This window comes from Andrographis paniculata, unplaced genomic scaffold (assembly GCF_009805555.1).
Source record: "Andrographis paniculata isolate CXL003 unplaced genomic scaffold, ASM980555v1 Contig49END, whole genome shotgun sequence".
Lineage (NCBI taxonomy): Eukaryota > Viridiplantae > Streptophyta > Magnoliopsida > Lamiales > Acanthaceae > Andrographis > Andrographis paniculata.
In genome coordinates this window covers 4,619,338-4,631,672 of record NW_026137583.1, presented here as the reverse complement: position 1 = coordinate 4,631,672, position 12,335 = coordinate 4,619,338, and positions in this window count along the sequence as shown.

Here is a 12,335-nt window from a genome sequence, read left to right as displayed (position 1 = left end):
AAAAGAGAGGCTGTGTGTGTGTATTTGTTAAGTTTTCTTACACCATTAAAGAGTCAAAACTGAACAGCACATTGCATTTACTCTTCTCTCTCAAAAGTCAGCTATCTCTATCTCTCTCATGTCAATATTTTTTTATTATATATATATATATATATGAACGGTGGTTGAGGCATATAGTACCGATTAAGATTTCAGAAAATACTAGGTCGGCTAGTTCACATAGCATATACTTTGTGAAACAAAAAATTATGTGTTATATTTACCCCGTTTGTGAAACTGGGCCTTGTTGGGCCTAGTTTGCAGGTATTAGATTCAAATTGGGATTTACTCAGTATATATTTTCAAATAACGGCTGCGGATTCTCATGTCATAAATAAAATATGTATATTTCAAATTCTTGATCAGTATTTTCTGAACTTTTGAATCTATATTATTTGGAGAAATCATCATGGTGTCATGCGTTCTATAAAAATGTCATGTACTCTTCATTTTTGTGCAATATTTGTATTATATTAATATGAATAATGTATTGTACAGTGCCAAACTAAGATATATAAGAGGTATTGATTTTTATTTTATTTTATGCTTAAAAATGAAGAATAAGAAAAAAAAAGTAAAAAAATACACAATTTTAATTAATACATCGCATATTAAGCTAGTTGAAATTAATTATATACTGAAAACTTATAAGAAGTGTTGTATAAACATATTCCATGTGGTAATATCAATGATAATATATATTGTATGAATTTAAATGTATATTGTTGTCGTTATATCTATTGTATACAATTTGTTATTTACCGATATTCCATGATCATTTTATTGAATTATAAAATTTAATATCGTAACAACCGTCATATATATATATATATATATATATATATGCAAGGTGTCAAATTTTATTTAATGTGATGACGAAGTATTGAATGTGTCACAGTGTGCATGTAGTTCGAAACAGCTCTCACATTTTACGTCATGCATGTATGTAACCACTTATTCATTTATATACAATATTTTTAAAAAAATTTAAATCTGCCCCTACATTTCTCTTAATACTTATCTACAATAATATTTAGCCTTATTTACAAATCCACCAAGCAAGTTCATACATATATATAATTTTGCGCCCGAATTACTTTTCAGTCGTTAATTTATTTACTTCAATATATATATATATATATATATCAAAAAATTCAATGGCATTTATTTATTTATTTATTTTTCTAAATCAAGTTTATTTCCCTCATACAAAAGCTTGTCACTGATTTTGTCTGTATTTAGTTCCAAGAAACGTGGTGCGCCTAAATTGATTTGTCATGTGACTATATATTATTTAATTTATAAAAGTTTTAATGTTGATAGTCACAGTATGTGGACACGTCCATAAATTAATGTCACTAGAATGATCTAATATATATATATATATATAGCTAATTAATTTCTTAAAATATTTTTTGCATGGCAACAGTTTGACAACTAATTCAACATACCCTACACTATTTATTATTATTATTATTATTATTATTATTATTATTATTATTATTATCATGTGTGATTCCACATTTTTTATGTGTACAATAATAAAATAAATTCGGTTTTAGATCCAAATCCAATCAGGCTAAAATAGCTTGCAATGTAATATTTTATTTTAATTTACTCTTTCTTAATTAATATAGATCATGCAATTATGTGTGTAATGGGATGTTCATTTTATTTATTTCATATAATTAAATTGAGATCTCATGAATTTGGACGTTCGAATTTTCAGGTTGGCAATCAACATCATCAATTATAGTGGCTGATGAAAATTTAATTTGATAATTGATTGTATTATAATATGGCTTTCAAATGTGTGCCCCCATGGTTTATTCTAAATTAATTTAGTTAATCATTACCTAATTGGTGTTACATACATACATATATATATATATATCATCAAAGGTTTTATGGACCCTAGAGTATGGAATTTATTTCATTTTATGTACTAGAAATAATTATTGTGTTAATTAGTTCCATAAGGGTTGTTAACCTAGCTACTCGATATGCTCGAAAGTTTTTCGGTAAAAATGATTTTTTTTTTGCCTTTTGTTATTACTATATATATACATATATATAAGATAAAGCTCACGTTCGAGTTTGACAAAAACAAATTTCAAATGAATCGAGTTCAAACTTAAGTTCAAATTTCTAATATATATATTTCAAACTATATAATATAAATATATTTCATTCTATCCATGAAAAATTTAATTTCTAATTTACATATATTAAATTAAATTAAATTTTTATTGCATAATATACTTGTTCTTTTAACATTTGTATAAAATTTTAATATGATAAGTATTTTTCAACTAATCAATGGTGTGTATATAGAATTTAATTTATAATAACAAACCTTATCTGGATTGTCTGAAATGAAATTTTAATTTAATGCTGAATTTCGTAATGTCATTGTAACGAGCGTACAAATAATAAATGAATAAATAGGACCAAATAAAGTCATTGCCAATTTAGGTATAAATTAGGTAATTTATTTAAATTTCTTGGTAAAATATTTTTTTTAACTCTCGACTCGGTCTACGGATTTTGATTTATTTCTTTTTTTTTTAATTTGGAAGAAAATCCCAAACTAAAATTAAAAATACTTATTTCGTATAATTTTTAATAAATATATTTATTACAAAAGATCCTATCAAAATACTGTTAAAAATATATTTTAATAGAATATCCATATATATCATGTAAATATACCGAGTGTTTATATACATATATAGTATTAAATAGTAAATATATATTTGAATTTTGTCGTATCCTAAAAGAAATTAAAATGAATAAAAATCGTGTATGTATATTAAATGCTTAGACATTTTATCGAACAAAAAATCTATTGAATCAACGTGCAATAAAAAATTAAACCACGATATTCATTATCCTAATAGTTCATTTCTCGTGTCACATCTAAAATCAAACAAAATTTCGTGGCTACATACGACATTAGAAGATCATTCTTTTCATATGTAGATGTTTAATTATAGTTAATGAATCCACTTAAAAGCATACGACAAAAGTCAAAAATAAAATGAAATTTATGGGAAATTAGGTCCTAACCAAATTGACAAATTTAATTCCAAAAATTACATATTAATTAGTTATTTAATTATTCTTTTTTTTTTCATATTACAAAATAGACAAGACGGCTAAGGAAAAGTTCGAAACCTCGGAAATATAGCATCTAGATATTTAAATAGTTTCCGTATATATTGGCATGTTTTCGACACTCTACAAAATAGGATAAGTCATCCAAATTATTAGTTATAATTAATAGGTGATTCAATTTTATAAAATAACAATAATTATATAAATACTTCTTCCGCGGTCTATTTCATACTCCCTCCGTCCCGCGAAAGATGGAGTCTTTTGTCAGGGATACGGTATTTTATGTAGTATAGGTTATTAAGTTATTAATAATAAGTTAAGATAATATTTTATTATTTTTTATATGTGTAGTGTTGTTGGTATTTTAAATATGTTTACAATTATATCTCAATAAAATATATGCAATATGGATATCATTTTATAGACAATCAAATTTTATGTAATACAAATGAATAAAAAAATTTATATATTTATTTATTTATCATTATCATAAATTAGTTTTATAAAAACTGAGGATTTTTAAAAGTAGATAAAAATATTTGTTAATTGAGGAGAGATATAGAAATAAAGGGGTTTTGAGGAGGTTCTAAATGTAAGATGGTAGAAGTTTAATTAAATTGATTCATATTTGTAAGTATATTTAAGATTGATAAACTTGTCAAAAATAAAAATGAGTTATCTTTTGTAGGACATACCAAATAAGAAATGAGGTCATCTGTGCGGAACGGAAGAGTATCTTTTTTCTTGTGTAAATTTACCAAAAAAAATAAAATAAAATAGATATAAAATTGACAATTGAAAAAGTACATTAAAATTAATAGTATAATTTAATGTGTATATTATATATATATATATATATAAATATATGTGGGTGTGCACAATTCTTCAATTGTATGCATGTCATCAAATTTACATAGCAATATATTTAAAGGTTGTGATTATTTACTTTCTTTGTCACGCAATTGAATATGATCCTACGAAAATTAAATATTTGTGTGTCCCAACAATTAAGGGCCAGTGGGCAAGGCAAAGAATTGTGGAATTTTCAAGTTATAGTAATTTAAAATGACATTTAGGTATTCCGATTTGAACTAATAAATCATTTAGGTATTCCGATTTGAACTAATAAATTTAGGTATTCAATATTGTTTAGTATGTCTGAAGCAATAATTTTTATTTTATTTATTTATTTATTTATTTTTAATGTGGGAATCTGCAGCTGCTACTCGAAAATACGTACGGAGTAAATCCCCAATCGAACCTAATAACCTGCAAATCAGGTCCGACAAGGCAATTATAATTTTTAATTCTTTATAATGTCTGAAAGTGCCCTTTTGCAAATTGTATAATACGATAGTTTTGTGAATCGAAATCCTTAATTTTTGCAAAAAAGATTTTTCAAAAGACAAAAGATATATTTGAGGAAATGTCAAAATATGGAAACTCAGGTCTTCCATTTCGGTGCAAAGAAAATTTAATGTGAGATTTTTTATTACAAGAATGTGAATGATTTATTTAACCGGATAGGGTTGAAGATTAGTGGTGAATGAGTTTGATAGTATGTTTTAGAAAGAAAAAAATTCAGGGAAGCTCTCATCATCTATCCATATTAATTCTCCTCTATTTGAATGAGTATTCGAAACTAAAATCTGCCGGAGAGTTCGACGGTAAACGAAGTTAAAGGAGTTCCAATCGGAAAGGATGATTAGACTTTGAGCAGCTCGACTATATGGTCGTTGTCAATACTCGTTTCTGACGATGTAAACATGTGGAAGTGTTTTCCAAGGTAAACCGTGATAGAAGTTTGGGGTTGAAGGAGTTGTGATTGTTCATGTTCTATAATCATCACTATTGATTAGTGGAATCTCTCCTGGATTGATATCTCCTAAATGTTGATTGGTTGATAATCGAATCGGATCAACAAATATGTTGTCTCATTTGTTATTTTGAATCGTATATTTTATTTGTTGTCAATATGTTGTTTTAACTGTTAACTTACCACGCTTCGGGAGTTGACCTTTTGTTGGTGTTCGAATTATATTTGCTCGATACATCTCTTCCCAACAGTTTTCCTATGAAATATATATAAATATTTATTTATTGAGTTTTCATAATTTTCTATGAAAATAAACTTATTTTCTAGCAAAAGGTCATATCAAATTCACTACTTTAAAAAAAACAAAAAAAAAAAACAAAAACAAAAGACCACATTTAGACATTATATAATTTTCCCAAGAAGCTATTTCCTTTAATAGAAATTAATTACCATATATATATACACATTATTTTATTATTATTTCTGTAATTATGCTCTAAATCCATTACTTAATAATTAATATTAAATATATTATAAAATGTGTACATTGCTTGTCAAATAAGAACCAACATTAAGAATTTGCCAATATATATATATATATATATATGTAAGAGTTTATTTTTATTTCTTTTTTTTATTTTTTGATAATTACGTAGGTCTTCACTTTATTATTAGTATATACATATATAATTTGGCTGGCATTTATTAGTGTGACAAATTTCTGAGATAATTCATTGTAGATCTAAAGCCTAAAGGTAAGAAAAAAACAAAACAAAAGAAGCAAAGTCAGAGTATAAAACATAAACATGGTGCTGACCAAACAAATCTTTGTTTGGATTCAATTTCTTTACTTAATATATTATCAAATATATATATATATATATATATAGCACATTTTTATTGATTTTGCAGAATATTTTTCTTTTTTAATTACTAATACCATCGATCCTATCTTATATTGAGCATTGCCCATCAAGATATTTTATAAATTCGATTATTTCTTTTATCATTTACAAAACAATTCAACTGATTTAAAATATATAGATACATACTTTCATGTCTAAGTATGTAGATGTTTATTATCTTTTAATTAAAAATATAGTTTTTACAAATTTTATAATTTTTTTTTTTTAAAAAAAAAAAAAACCTTAAATACCTTGTGCATGAGTTATTGATCATGTTCATCACGTATGTATGTCTGCAAATATTTATATATATATATGTTTTGATAGTAAAGAATGAAGAAGGGATGAATCTATGATATACTATAATTATTTCAATTTTTGGCCAAACTGGTCCTTTAATTTAATCATGGGCAAATAATTTTAAAAAAATAAATAAATTAAATTCAGGGCTTATTAATTTATGCAGATCCACAGCAGTAAATTAATTAATTAGTACACATGGAGAAATATATTGAATGTCAATTAATTAAAAGTGTGTGTCTTGTATTTATAGGCTCTTTTATTGTAGTTATGGATACAGAGTAATATATCTTTATTTTTTTTCTTTTTTTTCATTGCTTTAAATTTCAATGATTACAATATTTTACTTAAATAATTGTCTATTGTTCGTGCTTAAATTTGAAAAAACTACACAATCTTTTGTAATTATAATTATATATATTATCTGACTTAACAATTGTATGATACACATTCTCAGATAATATATATATATATATATATTTAAAAGAAAAAAAAAAAAAAAGAGAGAGAAGAGAAGAAGAAGAAAGATTAGGGTTTGTTTGATTTAAATTCTTTAATATTCTATGGTTTTGAAGCAATATTTTAAGTATTCTAATTATTAAATTTATCTTTTGAAAGGTACTTGAGGACCTATTATTAATTATTATAATGTAACATGTATATTATAGTAATTAATTGATTTGTTGAATTTGGTTCTCTCATACTAATAACATCAAATGTCATCCATAATTAAAGTTCGAATTACACTTAACTAAACACAAGGTCTACGTTTTATATATATATATATATATATATATATTGGGTAATTTTACACTATTTATTAATAGAAATATTTAATAATATATATATAGAAATAAATAAATAAACAATTCAATGTATTTGTTTGTGTGATTTGAGAGTTATATTTGTTGTTTTGAATAATAAAATTTTTAATTGAGATAGTTATTTAATTTTAAAAAATATATATTAATTTAATATTTTTAAAAATATAAAATTATTTTATAGTGTAATAAAAAATAAAAATAGTTAATTTGATTATTTAAAGGAAAATAATAATAATAAATAGTAAAATTTAAATTGAAAATCCACAAACAATATATCCTCACACATATATAATTCATTATCAATTTTTATAATTCAATTTTGTTCACAGTCGATCATTTCAATATAATAAATTAAATGTGTAGAAATTTCAAAATTATAGACTTTAACCATGAATTTTAACATATGTATAACAATAGTTGCTAATATATATTTTTAAATATATAAATAATTTATGAATTGTTTTTCATCATTAATGTTGGTGTGACATCAATTAATTAAATTAGGGCCATTTTTCTAAAGTGACACAACAAATTAAAACGAGAATACAAACAATTTTGTGAACGTCATTTAAATTTCTTCATCGCACTTTTTTTTTTTTTTTTCTATAATATATATATATATATATCCCAATAAAATGGATATGAACATTATTTGTTATTATAAATGTAAATAAATGAATAAAATAGTCCTAAATAAAAATTTACATTTTACCATATTGTAATTGCATGTAGGTCCATGGGGACCTTCTAAATTAAGAATTTGAATGTACAACACGGGAAGCATGCAGTACACCGACGTGTATGGGCGCATTGAATTAGATTTTGACAAGTCGGCAAGGAAACTACTTTGTTTATTGGGCCTTATTGGGCTATAAATATGGGCCCATAGTAAAGTATTATTCTATATTGGGCTTGTCTCATTGAAGTCCCAACATACAAGGTAAAATGTTTTAATTCTAATAAATATTAAATGATCATCTTATCTAAAATATAAAATTGGAATACAAGACATTCTGATTCTAATATTATACTAAATGATCATCCTATTTAAATATTTTCAAATTTTAAATGAAAGATCATTGAATAATTTTCATAATTTTTTTTTTCATTTAAATTTCAAAATACAATTTATAAAATAATATTAAACAGAAACTAGAGACAAAAAAATAAAAAAATAAAAAAATTATCCAAATTATACTCCTTCCGTTTTAAACAAGGTGCAACATTTACTTTTTGATACGGGTTTTTAGGTGGGTAGTATTAAGTAGGATAATTTAGAAATTAGGTGATGTGATGGAGAGAGAAACATATATATTTTTTTTATTTGGATGATGTGAGGAGATAAAGTGTGGGGTAGAAATTAAGTATAATTAATTATTTCCTATTTTGAAAATATTGCAGGATGTTTGGGACATGTCAAAAAAATATATATATTGTAGGGTGTTTGAGACGGAGAAAGTACTGTCTAATAAATTGTAAAAAGTAATCGTAAGGGTTAGGTTAGAAGAAGTAGCATATTATTATGGTAATTAAGTAAGAGTGAAAACTTTAAATACAAAATGAGAAATCTATATATAGTTTATTTGTTTACTGTTTTAGTTTAAAATATTTTTTTTATTTAAAGTATAGAAAATTATATTAATAATAAAAATATTGCATATTAAAAATTAATTTTTAATAAAAAATAAATTATACTTCCTCCGTTCCACGTTGCCTGTCCGTCCCACATACTATGTCACTTTTCTTTTTTGGAAAATGATTATACACTTTAATCTCATTTTAAATTTTTTAATTTTTTTTTAAAATTTTAATTAAACTAATTAGTTATCTTAATCTTAATTTATAATTATTTATATTATAGAATAATTATTTTCACTAATACATTCTTAATTATCTATTAATTACACTTCTCCTAAATACTGTATTTACGGTATAGCAGACACGGTACGTGAAACGAAAAGTAAAGAGTATATACTAAATATTAAAAATTGTGTCAGAAATTTTTATTGGGCAAATAAATTCATAATTGTAAAATACTTTTTTTTTTTACTTATTTTCCAGTCAAACATATTTTCATTTTTTTCTTTAAAAAAATATATATATATTTTTTATTATAAAAAAGCTTCTATTTTTATACACTTAATTTTACATTATTGAGAGAGTAAATAAATAACATGAAATGGGACCCACGTGGACAAATGATTGAACGCCGGGGCGGTGTTGACTTCTTCTTACCTCAACGCCACCGTGAAGGTCGTAGTAGTCTTCATCTGTTAGGTGCAAAAAGTCAAACCGTACTGGGGAGGCTGTCTCAACCCTAGAATTTAACGCCCAATCAGAATACGCCACGTGGCAGATCATGTGTGCATCAAATTTAAGGATCCATGCTAGTGTCCTCTTCTCCACGATACCGAGGTGTTTATTTTATTATTTTAATTGAATTATATATATTCTCTTTTATTAGAATAATAAAATACTTAGAACAATAATTGTATAATTTTATTTGCTCCTTAAATTTGTTAATGAAGGCGGTATTTATACCTGTAAAATTATTTTGAATTATTTATAATATTTATAAATACTAATTTTGTAAAAATAGTATTATATTAAATATCTATTTTATCTCAAAATATTATATGAAATATTTAATTTTTACATATTTAAAAAAAGTTTATATAAACAGAGTCTTAAGGTGGATTTGTTTCTTTTATTTAATTCCAAATAAACAATTCGTACTAGTATTATTTTAATCAACATAATTATCAATAAAATTACATTTTTTTTTCCATAAAATATACTATTTAAATAAAAACTTAAATACAAAATCTCACGCTCAAACTAAAACTCAATCTAATTATTATTATTATTATTATTATTGTGTGAAAGAAGAGTTGGAAGTCCAACTTATACAAAGTGCAATAATTGGGGAATGCGTTTATTAAATAAAGGGAAACAATGGATTTGTTCACTTAATTTTTGTAGATTATCAATTTTTCATAAATATTATTAAAAAAACTACTCCCTCGTCTTAATACAATAATCTTATTTATCATTTTTTTCTATTCCAAAATAATAATTTGGTTTCCATAAATAATCATATCATCATAAAACTACCCCTACCTTTTCATTTTTATTACACGATTGCCACTACTTTTTATACTAATACACTCGTAAAGGCAAAAAAGTCTTTTATCCATACTTTTTATCAATTACCAATATAATATCAATATTCTTTAAATCTCGCGTCCAACTCATTTAAGACTATATTTACGAGACATGAAGTATAATATATACATATATTAACTTAATATATAATATATATTTTAGCCACTTATTAAAGTTTCTTATTTAATACAAAACTCTCTGTCCCATAACAAAGTATCCATTTTTCTATTTTAGTCTGTCCTATAACAAAGTATCCATTTCATTTTTTTTAGTAATTGTACTGTCTACCTAACATTACAAATACTCTTACAAGTTATAATATATTAGACAAATGTCATTACCTTTATATCACACATACTAATAATGTTATTTTAGTCATTTCTACTTTATTTCTACTATATCCCAATATAATACTAATATTTCTAAAATTACGTGCAAAAAGCAAATGAATATTTCTTTATGGGACGGAGGGAGTATTATTGTTTATATTATCAACACAATTCTTATATCTAACATAAATATATATATATATACTCTATGCGTTTATGGATTCAAACATGAGACGTCTCTGAATCTTGTCTACTACCGCACATATTCATTTAGTGTGATTTGTCTTATTGGATTTAATTTGCATATTATTAAGTCCAGTCCGAAATTTATCCATAACTCACTCGAAAAATAGTAACAGCAAATTTTCCTATTATAAAAATAAATAAATAAATAAATTATTATTTAATATTATATCAAAGCTGAAAGTCTCATGTTTGAATCTCACCACTTCATTATCATTTAAATATAAGATTCGTATAGTCCAGTAAGACATGACCTAGTGGTGTAGGGGTTGAATTTGTAATCGTGAAGTCATGAATTTAAACCTCTGACATCTCAGGTAACCTGCCACACCTGATTTGCAGGATCTTAGATTCAGCCAAGAATTTTTTAAATAAAAGTCAATAATAACTGCCCATCTTTCACATTCAATAGATTATATTGCTATAAACTAAAATATTGTGTAACAAGAACTACAATATTAGAGAATACAAAATAAATATTTAATAGTATATATATTTGTTAAAAAAAAAAAAAAGAATTTTGTTGACCCAATCAAACTACTAGTCACCACAATAACTATGAACCAAATCTATATAAGAAAGCATGCATACGTGTCAGATTTTAGAATGTTTTAATTCCAAAATTTAAAATTTTTTAGTATAATCTTAAATATAAATATATATATATATACTTTAGATATAATATTCTAACTAGTTAGAAAAATCGATTTTAACGTTGAATAATAATACCTTGTTTAATTTGATTATTAATTAACTTATTATATAATATATATTTGTTCAAAATTAATTTGTATCTATTTTAAATATTTTAAAATACTTAAATAAGGTATATTAAATATAAATACTATTATTTTGTATTGAACAAATGTTATATAATATAAACAGATTTATTTATCTTAAAAAAATGTAAAAAATATATATATATATATTACAAATAATTTTTAGTCTACAAACTTTAATAAGAAATAGTTGAAATGTAAATTATTGAAAACATTATTAACTCTAAATTCTTACATCCGAAATTAAATTAAATTAAATATTGCCTCATCAACCAACAGCAGATTTAGTTGTGTGAGTGTTACATGCAATTATTAAATAAAAAGTCTACCCTAATTAATTAATATTAAATGTCATTTTCTATGAGAGATCGAATTTCTCCGAAACCTTAATTATTGTGTTGGTTAAGGAGTCAGTCAGTCGGATTTTTAGATTAATTAATTAATTAATTAAATGTGGTCACAATATATATATATATATATATATATATTGATATTAAAACCATAAAGTACGTTTGCATATTTCAACACTTAACTTTCAAAAATCAAAATCAAAATTAATTACCCTAATTATAGTACCTATATTTAGTTCTGTTTAAATAGTGATTTTTTTTATTATTATTTATTTCAATTTTTGAAAAATAAAATAATAAAAAGTTAAATTTTTATGTATCTTTTTTTTTTTTTAATAATTACTATAGAGAAAGTATCAATTTATTATTATTATTTTTTTTTTAAAAAAAAAGGACATCACACAATATATAATGAACTAGGTACATATATATAATACAATGTATATTATATATTTTATAATAAAATAT